Consider the following 19424-nt stretch of genomic DNA (forward strand, 5'->3'; position numbering starts at 1 on the left):
TATATATATATATATATATATATTTACACTTACTTTTGAGTTATTATCGATTTTTACTTCGAGTATGTATTAAAACTTACAGTAAAATAAAGAAATGTTAATATTTTCAAGTCGAATATTTTTTAATTCTATGTTATATTTTTTACGGTGAGACAAACAATTTTCTTATCGATTAAAAAAAAAAATATGATGTCATTTCTAAAACTTTGGGAACTATTAAATAAACTAGAATTGGAAATCTTGCTGTTAAGGTTCATAGTCGCATGCAATGTATTACGTCACGCGCTCATATCAGAGATTCACACGCGTGCTTAGGCTCGGCGCACACAGGAAGAGACCGACTCGAGGATTAAGTTAGGTAGGTAGGCAGGCACATAGGAAGAGACGCTTGTCTCAGGCTCTCAGAGACTGTCTGAGGGAAAACAATGAAGGTGCCTGGAATTATGTCTCGTCTCGAGGAAACTGGAGACAGTCCAGTGTCTGCATGCGCGTACTTCTGCTTTCGTTATTTCGTATTATAATTATCAGCGTTGTCGAGTATTGGGAGGAGATTCAGATTAATTTGAATTCAGTGTCTTTGTCTTGCACCAGTACTACAGTGAAATTAGATACAAACTTGTTATTCTGCTTCAGACAAGACCTGAAATATACAATTATTTGAGTTTAAATTAAAAGAACATGCTAAAAGAGATATTATTGACTGGCTTTGGGAAGAAATATCTCAGGAAATGAATGCTTCAGGTATACAGTAACATTATTATTGCTACTATTATAGTATTATCATTATATTTTTAAAATTAACAATTAAAAGACTGTCTAAACACAAATAACATAAACAATTAATGGCATAGAATGACAAAATATAAATGTATAGTGTTTAATAGTATACGTAATTATACTCATTCCAAAAGAGTTGTTATATTTTGCCACTATTGCTGTTGAAGTGAATACTGCATGTTCGCGATATTATGGCGAACTAATCGCTACATAAGTTCTGCAATAAAAACCAATAAATATAAATTCTTCAAGAACCACCGAGATCATGACATCAATTTCAAGTTTATATTTGGGAGTTAAGGAAGTCCACATATTTGTTACGAACAGTGTATGTCGTATTAGAACCTCGCTGTAGATTCGAAACTACTCCTTCTTCGAGATCTTCCTGTGTGCTGCCAGCCTTAGCGATCGATATGACTACCAGATGTTACGACATCCGCTCTAATAGCATTCACGTGGGGATTTGTTTTCTTGGACTGTGTCAATCTCAGCGCAACTTTTCCCCTTCAGTTTAGAGGGTGATTTTGTTCTGTTCTGTCATTGTAAGTTGTAAGTGTTCAATATGCCTAAATTAAAGACGAAAAGTTGGAGTCATCTGTGGTGTTGCAACCCTTTCGGACTTGAAAAACATTCGTCACAAGTCTGTAAAAGAAAAGTGACAAGTGGCATGTGTAAAAAGGTCCCGCATTTAGTGGTAGGTGATACTATTTGCGAATACTGTCGCCATAAAATTTCAAAAATTGAAATAATTAGTGAAGCTACTGGGACTGAATTGTATGAATGGTCAAAATGCAATAAACAGGGAATCACTGTGTCATTCACATCCATTGAAGAACATGAAGAATTAGTTACAAATCTAAATCCTCAAAGATTTGCCGGCCTCAAGACTGTTACCGGAACAAGATGTGTTCACTGTGTGGTCCCACTTAATGGAAAGTTAACAATAAAACCCTATTTTGCTTCACCAGAAGTACGGAAACTAGTTAAAATAAGACGTGTGACGCGCACCTGTCATCAACACGGAGACGTTTCTCGCAGTGACCAGCAACAGTGATGGCATATGGCGAAGCGGCATAATCACCCTTTACGCGGTGAGTTGTTTTAATTTATAACTTCATTACGTTTGAAGACCCCATTATGAAAATTTGACAGCCTAATGAAAATGCTCTGTAAATTATCATATATATTTTGTGCTATCTAAAGATATCTTAAAAAAAATTTTGTAATTATTCTTATGGTCAGAAAACACACTGAAAATATGCCTATGCGCTCAAATCAAATTATTTTAACTGTCCACAACATTTAAACGGTAGGTGCCGCAAACATAATTTTGTACATGATTAATATATATAACATAAAGAGTTGAATGTGCAATTTTTAACAAATTTGGAGGTGTCAATGTTTTGCGTCATACTGTTTTGCATGGAATTACCCAGTACGCAGTACAGCTCAAGCAGGTACTGACATACCGGTACAAAATACATGCTCTGTTCTAATGCAGGAGCGGACCATGATAATACTGTTGTTTACATAAAACGAGCAGCAAATACAAATTCAATCTCATTAATTAGTCTAAAAATAAACAATTACGTCTGAAAAATAAACAATAATGGTTTTCTGCACAAAATCACACGACCTTTTTTCTAACGCAAAATTTTAATGTCTCCAACTTCGTAAAGCAGTATCATTTTTAAACAAATTTCTGGTTGTGTGATTTTAGAAGTGGGGTAAGAGACTCCTAGTTTCTAAAAATCGTTGAGAAACTACAACAAAAGTTCGCCGATTAGGTAACCTTCTTTGAGGAAAACGTTGCCTCACTTGAATTACGACGACTTTCTCCATAAATTAATAACATAGGATATTCCTAAACTGTGAATGACATTGTAAGTTGTTTATCGAATACCCTGTACTGAACTGTCATCAGCTTGGCGGAATACTCCTACCTATGGACAGGGAGCTTGAACTCAGCTCACTCGTACTTACGTCTGTGCAGAGTACTGCCTGTTGAACACATTGCCACGTCTCTCACGCCAGAATATTAACAAATTTAAGCATGCATTTTTATTTAATTTCACGAAAACGTAATAGAACACACAAATATTTATTTAAATTAATATTAACTCTTTGCTAGATATATATACTAATGTAATTGTTTTCGTAATTTTACTAACGATATAAGCAGTATAACGCAAATAAAAAAAGAAAATAATTTTTTTCAGGGAAAACTATCAAGTTTTGACCCTATGTTGTATGGACATTTTTGATCCTGCATACCGTCCCCGACGATTGTGGAAAGGACGGCACTTATACCCCTTATACCCTGTGTATCATGGTTTGTGATAGTGTAATTAAATGTATAACATGAAGGAAGTCTTCTCTTGACACAATAAAACAACATTACATTCCAAATTTGTAACCTTAAAGAAATTAATACTGTTCATGAAGGCATGTCATTTGTACAGTTTCTTTGGTATAGTATTAAACCGCGTCTGTATCTGAAGCGTTAGCGCCTGAGTTCGATCTCTGGCCAGATTTTGATGGAATTTCTGGTAGACAACGCTGACGTTACAGGGAGTTTTTCTCTGGGTACTCTCCCGTCTTCCTCTTCCATTCCACCAACACTCTCCACCGTCCGCTAATTTCATCAATCCTCTTCAGTAGTCAAAACAGACTGCGGAGAAGTCTTGAGGATAGTTCGAGTTTTCTGTTCTGATTAGGAACGACTTAAGATAGCTTGTCTGATGATGGGACCTGGTTCTGTCAGGGCTGAGACAGGTTGGTCCACCTGTTATCGGGTTCATGAATGTCACCCAGGACAGCTATCGGACCATAGTTATGCGCTTTCAGGGGGGATGGAGGGCACTGTATGGGACTCCATTGGAACCGTAAAGACGTGCAAGCTGAATCGATAGATGGGACCACAGAGTTGAGTCACGATATTTCCAAGAACGTCAAGCCACCGGCTTGCCGATCCGGAGTTGCGCTCAGGCGCGGATTCGATTCTCGCTTGTGCTGATTACCTGGTTTGGTTTTTCCGAGTTTTTTCCTACCCGTAGCACGAATGTCAGGTAATTTATGGCGAATCCTCGGCCTAATCTCACCAATTACCATCTCGTTATCACTAATTTCATTGACCCTAAATAACCCATTAGTTAATTCAGCGGCCTTAAGTAACCAACAAAAAAAGAGCACCATATGTACTGTAGTTCGAACTTCAAAGCTCCAGTCTACAATAGTAACTGTCAGGCAGAATAAACCCACTGGAGACTGCAGAAACTAGCCTTCAAACCCCTCCTCCGTAACAGAGAGAGAAAAAATCTTATCTTATATCAGGGGTAAATGATAATGGGACATTCCATGTGAAATCGGACAGCAAAAAGCCTTTGCATATCGACGGTAAATTATGTTTTTAACACCACAATGTTTTCCTACTGTTTTTCCATGTTGCTACCAACGTGTTTCTTCTGCTAGTATCATGAGGGACAAATTATAAAGTTTCTCCGACAAATCGGGTGTCAGAAATATCTTCGGTGCATTGTTTTTCTTAGCTTAAGAGAATGCCTATTCTATTTTCCTTACTACAACGGCATTGTTTTGGATACGGCAGATGACGTCACGAGCAATGTGGGTTGGGGGGTGTTTCTAGTGGCCAGTACCTTCCATTCTATTTTTCCTTGGGTACACTTGTTCAGAAATAAGTCACAGGGAATAGCATGTATTCACACTTTTTTCACTAACTTAGAAAATGTTGTGGTGATGAAACGTGGATCGCAGGATATTTACTGCGAAATTTCCTCTTACAAAATTTGTAAGATTGTTTTTCACATAATTGACGCAAATGAACATTATTTGTTGATCTAAATTATATCGAATTCTCATCATATTGGACAGTTTTACACAATGAATTACACATACAGTAGAGCAATGAACGTGTCAAACCAGCACCATACAACTCAACTGCGCATGAAACCGGTTATGTTATGACTAGGACTCGGAAGTTGAGGAAAAATCCTTTTTGTTTCGAGTGTCCGAAAGCGGGGCCCAACATAATATATGCTCATTTTGGATCATTGTAGACCAGAAAATGGTAGGTTTTATTTGTCCTTTTTTGCCTTTTTCGGCGTTTTTTGATTTATTGGTCATTTTTTAGCCTTTTTAGGTCTTAATGGCTTTTTTTTTGCAACTTCAGCTTCTTTCAACTACATTTTTACTGCCATTTTTACAATTCAAGAATCCCCCACGAGATCTCACTTGCTTCAAATATGCACCAATGACATACGCTGATGCGGAGAGTAATTTCTCGATGTTTCGCAACTTGCTCTTAGAAAACCGACGATCCTTTACAGTTTACACCTAAGAACCTGGAGATGATTATTGTGATATACTGCAATGCTAACTAAGATAAGGTTTTCGAAGTCCAATGACTGTAACCCTAGTGTGGTTAAGCCAAATATGATTATATTTATACTAATTTCAATTTCTTTCTCCAGGATGTCCATTGCGGATTCGCTAAATTCATTCTAGGTGGCAAAAATCGTTCATTCTAAATTCTACAGGTACTTCTTTAACAAACACGGAATTTCTTCTTCAAATTATGTTAATCTAAACGATATATAATGTCTGAAAGAAGAAGCATTTCATTCATATAGCTTTTTGGCACTGTATGTTGCATACTACCAGAATTTTGTATTTTTTAAACACTACATTCATTAAATTGTAATTAAAACAATTAATTTGGATCACCCTTTTTTACATCTCTTTTTCCAGTTTTTAGATCCTTTTTAGGATAACTTTAGGTCTTTTTAAAGGTCTTTTAAAGAAATTTATAGGTCTTCAACTTCCAAGTCGTAGTTATGATTTTCGGCGGCTCGCCGTGAGTACATTTACCGGAAACGCAGTACTAACAGATTCAGTTGTTTCCGGTCAACGTAACCGGCGGACACCCGATAGTTACGAAACGTGAGAAATATTGAATTCTAGGACGCGGTGAAATATTCAAAAGCCTATTTTTGAATAAGCCATCAAGTTCAGTGTATGTGAAATGGAGTATTATAAGAGACCTTGAAATTTAACATCATTATGGTGCAGTGTTTTCATTCCCATTTGTCGACACCTGTGTAGTAACGGTTAGCGCATTTGGCCGCGAAACAAGGTGGCCCAGGTTCGAATCCCGGTTGGGGCAAGTTATCTGGTTGAGGTTTTTTCCGGAGTTTTCCCTCAACCCAATTTGAGCAAATGCTGGGTAACTTTCGGTGCTGGACCCTGGACTCATTTCACCGGCATTATCACCTTCACCTCATTCAGATGCTAAATAACTTAAGATGTTGATAAAGCGTCGTAAAATAACCTATTTAAATAAAAAAATTTAAAAATCATTCCCATTTTCACACTGCCTGATTATTGCCACAGTCTACAAATAAAATGAGACCGGAGAGTTTCTTTAGTGATCAGCAGAGGTTGAATATGATAATAAAAGAGGAAACAAATCTGTACGTGTGGTTACGAAATGTGAACTCATGAAGTCATGGATGATCATTCCACGAAAGCCTGGTTTCTAAGGAAACCGCATTAAAAATTCAAGCTCTATAAATAATTTATGAAACTCGCTGTATTTTGTGGAGTAAGGGCCAAGTGGTGGAAGTCAATAGTGTTGGGGAGGGTGGCTTTCTTTCGCGGTCCATGCAAATGGGGCTGAACAAGAGGATTGCATCGCCACTCTGTTTCTACAACCGACGGACACAAGGCGCTCTTTAAACATTTAATTTGTATAGTCTCCGCCCAGTATAATTTGAAGCGACAATACTGCTTTTCTTACGGTGACAAACTCGGACGTTTGAGTCCCATTATGAGAATATTAGAATATAAAAGTAATGGAGTTTATTATTTTATACCTAGGCTACACATAGAGCTAACAAATAAACCGTACGTTGTTGTACACAATTTATAAAAATCTGTTTTTTGTCATTTACATTACTCCGCCCATCAAATCATAATGCCACTAAGAAGACAATGTCGCCCTGAGTGGCGCAGTTGGTATAGCGCTGGCCTTCTGTACCCCGAGGTTGCGGGTTCGATCCCGGCCCAGGTCGATGGCATTTAAGTGTGCTTAAATGCTACAGGCTCATGTCACTAGAATTATTGGCATGTAAAAGAACTCCTGCGGGACAAAATTCCGGCACACCGGCGGTGCTGATATAACCTTGGCAGTTGCGAGTGTCGTTAAATAAACCGTAATTTAATTGAATTTAAAAGAAGAAGATGGAAAGTTGAAGTTTTTTCTCCTCCGAACTCTGAACTAAATACAAAGGCTGTTAGCGTGATACTGAGAATGTCATACATCCAGATATATCTAGACATTTAAAAAAAGTCCTAAACAGGCACAAAGAAAAATTTGATCTTTTTCACGAGGAAATTATTCCCAAAGAACAGAGAAAATTTGTACAAAAAACTTGTAGGACTGTTTGCAGAGTATTAAACATATAAAATAGTCTGGAATTATCTATTACAGATGAACCTTGAAATCCTTAATACTCGAAGAAATTCAGGCGGTCGGTGATGATGATAATGATAATTAGAAAGAGTTTTTTATATACATAAAATTAATATTCCAACTAGTTTTAGTTATAAAATTAACGAAAAATTAGTACCTTCACTCATATAAATGTCACTATGTTTGATAGCAAGAGGCAGTAGCAGTGAGTGGCTCAGACTATGTTTTTGCTGTCTAAGTGACGAAGTTAGCGCCAATGACTGTAATTGGCTACGGTTTCCGTGACGTACACTTATGGGAATACTCGCTTTTCAGACGCAAATTGAATAGAACTGAACAGTTGTTACAAATTAACAAGGGCGCTCTCTATTAGATGCATTCTGTAGTGTTTATAATTCAGCTCTTCTTTGGTAGATCTCAAAATATTGTGAATATCTCAAGATTTAACCAACATCAGATTCACGCCGGTATACTCGATATCATTTTTAACATTTAGTACATAAATCCACTGCCATTTGAACTAACATCATGATTGGATTCATTCTTCAACTTTGTGGTGAAAGTAAGATAGTCCTATGGTGATTCCTCGACCTCATCTTGCCAAGATATCATCTCTTTAACCAACTCCGATGCTACCTATATAACGTAGGGGCCGGATTTTTATGTAATATCAAGGTCTGAAATATGTACATATTTATGTAATAAAAATAAGCTGAATATGTACCAAAAATGTAAAATCATGAAAATATTTACTATCAGTATCTGGCAGGTATAGGATAGACAAGACTCTCCAGTTGTGATTTCATAGAGCACCCGACTTTTTTACCGCACACTTGACACATTACTATTTTTCCATCTGTAGTGAAAGCTTCGTCCATCGCAATCCATGATTTTATTTTTGTCGTTATGGTTGAAGATACAGGGGTCATTTTAGTTAGTTAAAAGCAGTAGATAAACTCACTTACACTTTATACTGTAAGTACTAAAACTAGAGAACTGAGTGAAATGAATGACATAACAGAACTGCAAGCACTGTTTCGCTTTACTGGATTAGGAGAAAATAGGAGATGTGGGACACATGCATTTTAGCTGCTCCCTGTAAGAAATAAAGTACCTACTAAAACCTCAAACTATAGGCATTTACAAACTGTTGTCTGAAAGTGACATACCTGTCTCATTCAGAAGGATAGGATTATTCCAGCCGAGAACCATACTTTCTAATTGCTCGGAAAATCCCACTTCCGTATAGGTCTAATAAATTTAAAGTAAAGAGGTCAAGCAATAATCTGAAAAGCTATTTATTTTAATATTTCAACGTCTTTCCAGTTTGTTCCTTTACTCCAGCTTCTTTTCAAAAGTCGGCTACTTCTTTGCGGCTCATGTCAGACACAGGTTTTTCCTGGAAGGATTAGAAAGAAGGTGAGTAAAGTTGCAAATTACATGGGAACGGCTTGTTAAGAGGTGTGCAGAACAATTATAGTTCGAAACAAATCATGTCGTCCTCGTCTCACTCCACCGCATGAAGGCAACGCTACTTTCTGAGTGTTTTTTACTATACAAGGTAGTTGTATGAGAAAGGTTGCCTTTTGTTCACTCATATTTATAGCGGGCGATATGGGATGAGTGTCTCCATTACTCTCTGGAACTAAGGACGTTATGTTTCTTACCGAAATATATCCTTTCTTGGGTAGGTAAAAAGGCTTTTTAAATCTGTGTATTTTAAATTGTAAACTTCCCCAGCAGAAGTTTTTTTTTTCTTTTAGAGAAGTAAAAATGAATAAAATCCCTAAATATGTAGATTTATGTAATACCAAGCCATAATATGTAATTTGGAGTAAATATGTAAAAATATGTAATATCAAATTTTAATATATTAATGGTAATTACAAGATTCGCAAAGATTTGTTATTTATATACGGTTAGATTGAAAGGAATATAATATGTAATTACATAAAAATCCGGTCCCTATATATAAGTGAGCAGTTGATACTGCATCGTTAAATAGCCTATAAAAAGTTACACCATATGAATATTTGAAATAACATAGCAATATTGAAAATTTTTTTCACGAACCCTTTGCTGTTAACTTCGTTTCATTAAATTGACACAAGCATGTAATTTGAAATGCCATTATGTTGAGCGTTTACCAAATAGAGGTATAAAAATATACTGGACTGAGGCTATCATAACAGACACAACTGTCGCAAATAACATACCAGACATATTGATTGTGAACGTTGCAAACAGAAACGTTGATGTAATTGATTTATCAATTCCTGTTTCAAAACCCCCCCCCCCAAAAAAAAAAATGTAAGAAAATATAATATTAAAGTTCTGTACTATCCGAATACAGTAAACATAAAATAGTTATTTTCGTCAGAAGGTTGAATATCAAGAAGCTCAAAAAATACTGCGACTTGGACATCTTCCAACTACCAATAAAGGATCTGTTTGAAGCACTGAAAACAATTCTCTTCTACCCATCACTTTTTATTGGCAGGAAGTTTCTGAATAATTATGCAACGTGAGGTAATAGCTGGTGAGTTAATGCCTTCAGCCATTGAATATTCATGGAAAATATGACGTAATGGTATAGGCTACTTTTAAATAGGTTATTTAACAATATTGTCCCTCTATGTAACTTCGTGGTTTAAGGCGCCATGCCTGGACTCGTGTTACAGTATGCGCGCTTGTTCGAGTCTTCATGGTAGAAGAAATTTTCACGTGAAATATCTGCTAGTGAATGGGACCGGTGCTCATTCAGCATCGTGATGAATTTGAGGCGTTACTATAGGTAGTGAAATCCGGTTACGAAAACCAGCTGTAACGGCTGAAGGGATCATGATGCTGACTACATAATACCGTCATACTGGTTGGGTGATCGTTCACCTCTGCTGAGGCATACGGACGTGAGGCCAGCAGTCGGTTGGTCGTCGTTAGCTCTCTAAGGGCTGTTGCGTTAATATTATTAATATATTTAATGATTCTGAATCAACCTCGGTTATTTAACGTCATAATCAGTGGCTCGATCCCAGTATATGCCCTGGCCTTCGCAGAAACTTCTTTCATTCCTCACTATTAACAGCATTGCCCTCCCAGTTCCTTTCTCCAAGCAGTTTAACGTGTTGACAGATACTGCCCTCCCATCTCAATTTAGGCCTTCCAACTTCTCTCTTGTCCTCTGGTTTTGTTTTAAAACTTCTTGTAATTCTGTCATTTATTCGTATTATGCGATCTTCCCATTTGAGTATACAGTCAACTCTGGATATAGTGAATTCGGTTATAGTGAACATTCGGCTATAGTGAACCTAAATCGTTGGTCCCGACCCGCATACATTAGAAAGTACATTAATATTTCCGTTTATTTCCGTTTATAGTGAACCCTCGCTTCGGGTTATAGTGAACCTAGTATCCTGACAAATTCTTACTTGAAGTCAGACCATGTGTTGAGAACAACATTCTAGGTTTCTTACTCCTTTAGTCAAAGGACAAAGGTAGGATTAGTGATTCCTAGACAGTGAGCTGTACTGTAAATCCAGGCAACGCTTGACAACGCTTCGACCAACATCGAAGGGTTGACATTCTGTTCTCAGGCACTCTACTATACTGTTATTTCTAATCCTCCACCGTCAAAGAGTTGCCTTTTGTTCTCAGAAACATTTCCATATGACTGATAGTATTGAAACGACGGAAAATGAAATTGCCTTTTTTATTAAAAGGGGACGGACACTATGTCCAGAGCATAAATGAAGGTAAGATTTCGATGGCTTCAAACGCCATAAACCCTCTTCCAGTTTCCATTAAGTGACCCGGGAAATTCCAAGGCTGAGTACGCAGTGTTTGTCATTTCTACCTGATCTAGTGTTCCAAAGGTGAATGTACTGTATAAAAATGTCGAAGCGTAAAGTGTTTTCTTTGGGTCGTAAGGCGAATATTATAAGTGACATTGAATGTGATCTTTCACAAGCGGACTTGAGTCGACAGCATAGTTTAAGTAAATCAACTGTGAGTACCGTAACAGTATACAGTGTAATCTATTCCACAAAAATGAAATATTTTATTTTCTTGTTCACAGTTTCATTCATTCCTGTCATTAAAGGTTAGGGGAGAGATACTTTGGATAATATGCAACGATATATGCAAGTCCCCAGAGGTTCACTATATCCGGAGTTGACTGTATTAAGTTTAATCAACTTAACTCCAGTCTTTCTTCATCAGACCTAGTAAACGTCCAGGTTTTAGAGACGTATGCCACCACTGGTCTTATAGGCCTAAGTGTTTTGTAAATTAATAATTTAGTATTTTTTTTTAAATTAAGTGTGATTTCAATTGTTTTCTGAGTCCATAGAAACATTTACTTGCAAAAAGGGTTATTTAACGTCGGTGGTACAGTATTTTGATGAGGTTCTCATGAGATTACGTGACATAAGTCTTATAGTTTGAGAAAAAATAGTAAAATATCCAACTAAGGAATAAACCGAAGCGATTCGAACTCTTTTCCGATTGCAGTGTGGAGTACGAGTTCTCCTGGATGGATATGTGTAATAGTAGCAATATAACAGTAGTAGTAAAAATAATTTATTTAATATTATTTGTTTATTTACTTATCTATAACGATACAACATTCCAATTAAAATACAAAATTATAGTTGTTTGTGCCATAAAAATGAAAAAAAAATGTAAAAATATGAAGAAAAAAGGATAAATGCAGATATATAATAATAATAATAATAATAATAATAATAATAATAATAATTATTATTATTATTATTATTATTATTATTATTATTATTATAACAGATAAATACAGCTATAAATAAAATATATATAAATAAATACAAGTGGGGGTGGTGGTGGTGGTAGTGTAGTAGAAGTAGCAGCAGCTGTTTCTACTATTTCTGACGTTTCAGACAAGCATAGTTTTTTTTTCGGGCTGTACATGGGTTACTGTTGTGTTTTTGAATTTAGTAAAGCAGGTGAATGTGTGTTTGTTTTCTTGCGCGGGAGGCAGGACCAATAATTCCCGATTTTAATTAACACAACACAGATGACCATCTGGTATTCGCATGAGTCAAATGTAATCTGGATAATTAGAGGATTTTTGTGATCGCGTTTGCAAGTTGGTGTAAAATATATACTTAATGCGGGGCCGTAATTCATACGGTGAGGTGCGCAAAAAAATGCATGCATGCGAAATCTGTATCACCAGTCGACAATCTGGCGTAGCATTGAGTTGGAGCAAAAAAGGGCTGATTTGCGTAAATGCCGCAAAGGCGTGTAGAGTGGCTGCGGTAGAACTCCATGTAGCTACACATAGCCACTGCAATAGGAGGATGTATGTGATCAATGTGGCCTATACAAGCCATGGGAAACAAACAAATAAAATCGGACAGAAACCATATTCACCTGTTGATCAGTCTGAATAAATCTGCTGATTAGCACGTTCATAAATAATAGTAACGCGTGGCGCGACAGCCCATGGAGGGCCAAGGCCGGCCAGCTGCTGGCCTCGCATTCACCTGTCTCAGCAGAGATAAAAGATTATCTGATCAGTATAGTCCGAGCGTTCATTTAATACCCAGGCGGTATCAAAGAGGGTGTTTTCTTTTGAAGAGATAAAATAAGAATTTGTTTATTGATTAGGCCTTCTCAGATGTCGCTCAAGTCACAAGAAGCGGTAACATATGTCTGCCAATAGTGCGTTAGCAATTGACTTTGTCATATATACTCCACGTGAAGTAAAACCAGTGTTGTCGTATCTGAGTCGATTGATGGCGATAAATAATGTTAATAATTATTTCAATTTGAGTTTTAATTTGAAGTAATATTAAGGGCTTAAAAATTATTCACTGTAAATAGTGGTTATAGAAATCAATAAGTTATATTGATGTCGGTATAAAAATAATTGTTAACAGGGGTAATCATTACTACGAAAATGTGACAACACCGCTAGATATACAAGTATTGATGCTTGCAAAAAAATATATCCAACACAAAGCTTTCCGCCTGGGTATTAATTGGATGCTCGAACTATATGCAGGTATCGTTTCATCAGCATGAGGATCCTTCCCCTCGCCAGCAGTTATAACTGGTTTTCGAAACTGAATTTCACTGTGTAGCATAGCTCCTCAAATTCATCGCTCTATAGGGTGGACATCGGTCGCATACACTGGCAGATATTTCGTGAGAACATTCCTGTCCTAAGAGGACTCGAACCAACACTCATTCCGTGACGCGAGTCTTACACATAATATTAACTTAAGCCCAGTTCAGACGGTGTGTGTTTCTATGATGGATTCCAAGGTGGCTGAGCGGATGGGTAGCCTGCGTGGTCACTCACCGGAAGTAATGCGCTCTGGTGGCTCCGTGGATGGCTAGCTTGCTGGATTTCGAGGGTAGGTTCCTTGCTATTTTTCGTGATGGTTTGCAGGCTGGAAACCAAAGATGATCATATAATATCACCACTGAAACCATGTCGCCATGTTCGTTGTTTTCCAACTAAACCTGTTTTTTTCTATATTCTTTAGTTTCTAAGAAACAACAATTAAATATCGGACTTTAGCTGTTTTGCACTTATGGCTTAATTACTTTATTACGACATTTACTATTGTTAATGTAGGACTTTAGTTGTTTTCCATTCATGCTTTACTTTCTTTTTGACCATGAGTGTTGGCAAAAGATGAAGCAGCAGATGATTTTCCAATTTGAACTGTGAAAAGAGCCAGCTCCGTGTGAACAACTACCGTCACCGTAGGCAACACGGGAGTCAGCCAGTGAGCAACGCAGGCTACCCATCCGCGCAGCCACCTTGGAATCCATCACAGAAACACGCCCGTCTGAACCGGACTTTATACATTCATAAACGTATTATTATTATTATTATTATTATTATTATTATTATTATTATTATTATGTGATTTTAGCTGTTGCTTATTATATTAGGGAAACTTACTGTTACTGTTATTGTTATGCTACACCTTAGCTGACAGCTCAGTTGGAACAGCTCTTGTTTACGAAAACGAGTTCAAATCTCGACTATAGCGGAGTTGTATTTGTAGTGAATAAAGCCAATGTTGTCCCGTTTTTCCCTCCTGGTTCCACCAAATTTGTTCGAAGTTCCCTTTCGATTATTACCTCCGTTTCGGAAAGAAAGGCATCGCCTGTGTTTGCATGACGTAGAAATAGTCTCCGGCACCATAACTGTTCTTTGTGGTTTTAAGTGGCATTGATGGTTTGTTCTAGAAGACTGCTAATTCTGTATAAGAGGCACCGAAGCCCCCCAGGTTCCTGATTGCCTGACAGAAATATGAGTTCAGCGCTGTGGATGAACGGTTAACATGTCTAACGTGAAACGAGTGGAGACGGGCTCAAATTCTGTTTGGGATGAGGTTTTTTCCGAGGTTTTCTCTGAACCAATTGAAACAGAATTGCTGGGTATCTTTCGGCGTTGAATCTCGAGCTCATTTCAGCATCATAATTATAATTTTCCTCTTTCATCATCATCATCATCATCTACTTTTGTTTCCTATATTTCGGACTATCTCCGATGTAGAGTCGCTGTGGGCCGCCATTGAACCCCGTGGATATATGGTCATTCGTTGCTGGTGGTAGTGCTGTGCATTGGCTCTCCAGTGGGTTCATGGTAACTCGTGGAACCGGGGATGAGGAACCGAGGTGAGGCCTACACGAAAAGATAAAGGGATCATGTAGGCTGTGGCGGAGTTCGGTGGCGGCGCGTAGGGGGATCTGTAGCGCCGGGGGCCTTAGGGCATGCACATCATTCCATCCCGGGTAATACAGTGGCCCCACCTGAGTTCCCTATGTGCGAGGATAGTCTCAGTCCGTGCCCTCCCCTTAATGAGGACTAATAGAATAGACAGGAATATGCTGACTCATACGTGAGGAACGGTAGATCACCACCAGAGAGAGGTAGCCTATGGTTTATTCGGATTTGAAGGTTGGAGGTAAATATGTAGTTTGACGGATAGTAAAATAGGTTGCTGCTCAAAAGGCCTTTTTGAGTTAAAGTGCTTAGATAGTAGCTATAGTCCTTGTCTCGTTCGATAAGCAGACTTTAATGTCCTTAAAATAAGACAAATTTATTATATTGTTTTAATAAAATTCGTACATAAAAATCGAAATAATTTTGTATTGTATTCTCATAGTTATGAAACAAAAGTTATGAATTCTTTAAGATTGTTTGAATCAAAATGCAACACTGCTATAGTATTTAATCGTAGTTGTAATTTAGGCCCAAGAATATATAACAAATTTATATTTAAATATTTTAATCTCGTCAATTCTAATAGTTCTAGTATTACATTTAGAAAGTTATGTGTGGGTTTTATAAAAATTTAAAATTGTAAATTTGAATTTACATATTCTTATTACGTAATAGACATAAGATAAATTGTAATATATACTTCTTAATTTCAATTCAGGAATCCGCCCCTGAGCACGAGTTCCATTCTTTCAGGAGGCGAGCTAAAGTTTTTCTGTTTATATTATATTTTATGTTACAATTATTAGCAAAATAAATAAATAATATCATATACCTTCTCTTTCACTATTACTTTAATTACGAGTATCTGCTTTATCTTATTTGTAATTATTTATTATTTTCTTATTGCTTTTATAATATACAGGAAGTGAAATAACCTCTGCAGAATTTCAGAGCGAATAGCTCATGTTGTATCTAACAAACAGTGTAGGACTAAGTCCGTAGTTTCCTCAGAAAAAAATGTTTAACACCCTCTTATTCGATAACTATTTCGAGTAGAATCGTGATTTTTGTCCATATCGATATAAAATCTAATAAAGAATCATTTATCCCTCTGGCGTATTTCAATAACGTGCACTGTTTTTGTGTATTTAATTTTAAAACCACTAATTTGAAGCCTCTGACCGATGCGACCAGCTTGCAACATTGTAGCCAGAAAGGGAGATGAGAGGTAGTTCGCTAAGGGAGACAGACCTGAGTTCGTTGATCTCTTACATCTATATTACGAGAAGAAAGAAGGGTGTGTTAGCGGCGATGTTGGCAGACTGCTGAAACTTCCAACTCAGTGTTCTAATTAACCGTGCATTTAATCACAAAATGTAATATAGGTTTCTATTCATTTAAGTGTACCCTATCATCCCTTTCAATCTGCAGGGTTATTTCGCTTCCACCCTGTACTGTTATTTATTTTAATTTGTGTTATTGCCTTTGATGATGATGATGATGATGATGATGAGGATGATGATGATGATGATGATGATGATAATATTCTGTTCATCCTGTATTCAAACTTCGCACAAAATGTTTGCATCATGTGAAGACATTTCGTCACACTTATAAACTGTCACCGTTTTTGGTATGTGAAATAAGTAATAGGAACGTTAAGTACGAGTGTTTTACCTTCGCCGCAGTCAATCTGACAACCGTGTTTCACAAATGGCTGATGTGACGTATGTAGGAAGTGATACTATTCTCAGCTGCACTAGCAACATGCTCACAAACTGGACACTATACTCTAGGACATACGCCAAAAACGCTGGCACCATCTAACTCGTGCTGCATAGCCAACATCCGCGGGTTTTGACAGACAAGTTTGATAATATAATGATGCGCGAGATGAAAGGCTGGCTCACCGTGTGCGTTTAGCAACATCCACTTCCAAGAATTGTTACGGCATTCATAATTGTTTAATGGAGTAAGGATTTTATTCTCTATTATTTATGTTTTCGTCTTTAGGAAACATAACAGTCTCTCGCACTTTGTTTATAAAGAATGCAGTGCTGGTAGTATCATACACAGGGCTGCCCTTGTCAATAATGCCACAGACTTTTCCACGTATAAAAAAAATGGATTCTTAACCCAGGACTGCCCACCCCGTTTTAGACATCATTACTGCTCAGGTGGGGTATGTTGTCACCCTACGACTTTTTTCTTCTTCCTCCACTACAGGTAATTGAAACTTTTATTGTCGTTGAATAGCTCAAGCTATTATGAGATTATTAGATTAAACTAAAGAAGAAAATTGAGTAATCTGGGATGATGTGTCACCCTGGGGAGCATTGCAGGGTTAACTGGTGTAAGTCTCCTGTCATCTATCTCTCCGACTGTAGAAGCATTAAGCAAGTTTAACTTCAGTTTTATGGCTATTTTTTTCTCATTTTCATCGTAGTGTATCATAATCCTTCACGGATGTTAGACAGGTGGTCTTTTTCGGCAAACAAATGAAAGTCGTGTCTGAAATGATAAATTATTCAGACGTGTTCATAAGCTTTTCCTTCTCTCGTCTAGCAGTCAAACCGTATATTAATGTTTTTATTTGTTTATTTTAGATGTCTTCATTGTAAAGTATCACATACAATTTTCTCAGCCAGGTAAAGAAAGGGTACAAAAAACAAATATGAAACATGTATTCGGAGTGTTCTTCCATATACTAACTACTGTTCTTTGTATCTTGTTTCAGATCCCCAAGTCACAGTGTCTTCTAAATCTTCTCATTGCGGAGTTCGGTGAGTTGACTTTGGAATTTGACGAGCAGAGAATTGGCATGATGTTCGAATATGTTTTCTAGTCTTCTGTAGCTCATGCGGAAGCCATCTCGAAAGCTCAGTTGGTAGAAGACTGATTTATGACGATGGCGAATCGAGTTAAAATCCCGGCGATAGCAGGAAAGCCAAGCTTGGGAGGATTTTTCTCGGGAATCGGGAGTAACCCGAGGAAAACCCTCTGCAACGTCTGCTTTGTCCATCACAAATTCCGTCACTACCTGGCTGGTGATCGAACCCGAACCGCCTGGTTGAAAAATTAGCGCGCTAGTATTTCAGCCACAGAGACGTGGTAGATTTTGATGACTAAAATTGAAGGGTTCAGAGCTATAGTGGGCCAAGCGCCATTCATTAAAAACGGAGAAAGCGAGGGTTAAAGTTAAGTGAATATCATAGTTTAATGAAGATTGACATATCATTTACTTTTAATGTGTATACTTTATATTACTGCTATATGTTTTCATTAAATTATGGTAATAACTTCATTTTAACCCTTGTTTTCTACGGTTTTAGTAAATGGCGCTTGGCCCACTATAGTTCCGAACCCTTCAATTATACCTTTCCTTCAACCAGTGTTTGTTTCATGGCCTACTCCATATGAATACACACATTTATTTTGTGCTTATCAAAGCATTTGAAAGAATCATAACATTTACAAGAGAGTATTCATCATTTATGCTCAGTCAAACTTCTATTTGTATGTAAAATTGAATGGTGATTTCAAATATGTAAAATTTAATATAGCCTAGAGTGCCATTTAAAAAAAAGTTATATTTTTGTCATAGCCTGTACATGAATCATTGTTTTTGTGAGACCACAGCCATTAGTTTTAGTTCGATATCTCCAACAACTTTTGTTTTTGGTATTTTTCATAAAATGAATATATAAAGAGTTATTAGCAATATTCCATACTTAATTAACACATTGTATACCGGTACTGTAGGCTATATTTATCTGTGGCCTAGAGTTAATTGCACATAGCCATGAACTATTTGCTCTATTATATGCTGTCTAAATGAAAACAAGACAACTGATACTAAAACAATACGAATTAATCGGAAATGATGTTTATTTTCACTATTTGTCTAACAAATCGGAATAATAAATGTATCCATCTGGACAAGTATTTTGTTAGGGCTAATGATATTAAATATGTATTTTTATTTACTCAATCATCAAACGATATGTAATACATAGACCTATTATTACATCTCCACAAAGCATTCATAACCCTTCTAGCTACAAAGATATTAGCTAATAATAATTATCTCTCACGTTTATTTTATTGTTCGCAGCATAATCGCTGCACTGCTCATCGTGCGTTCGCATGCCACAGTGCACAAAGGGCAATGCTAAAGATTCGGGAATGAGAACTACGGATTCGTAGCGTCACTCCTGGATGGGAAGGGTTGGGTGATGCGAAACGAATCTGCGACTATTCGTCCCTGAAAAATCGTACCGCGACAATTCGTCCAAAAATATTTGTCACAACTCGTTTTGGTACCGCTACAAGATTTGTACCGTGACAAATCGTTTCAAAGTATTTGTCCCAACATGTTTTTGTCTCACGTTTCTGCCAAATAAGTCTTAAATATTGCCAGTTTTCTGTCGGCAT

The 19424-nt window shown here is 37.1% G+C and overlaps 1 protein-coding gene across 8 annotated transcripts in view; it reads left to right on the top strand.

The window, feature by feature from the left end:
* The window catches only part of LOC138701645 (protein O-linked-mannose beta-1,2-N-acetylglucosaminyltransferase 1-like), a 1230831-nt gene that overhangs the window by 790558 nt on the left and 420849 nt on the right, over positions 1 to 19424 (top strand). For all 8 annotated transcript variants that reach the window (XR_011332653.1, XM_069828753.1, XM_069828752.1 and 5 more), the window contains one exon: positions 17728 to 17773. The gene's annotated coding sequence lies outside the window, so the exon portion shown is untranslated. The remainder of the gene's footprint in view (positions 1 to 17727; positions 17774 to 19424) is intronic.

The sequence above is a fragment of the Periplaneta americana genome, chromosome 6, assembly GCF_040183065.1.
Source record: "Periplaneta americana isolate PAMFEO1 chromosome 6, P.americana_PAMFEO1_priV1, whole genome shotgun sequence".
Taxonomy (NCBI): domain Eukaryota; kingdom Metazoa; phylum Arthropoda; class Insecta; order Blattodea; family Blattidae; genus Periplaneta; species Periplaneta americana.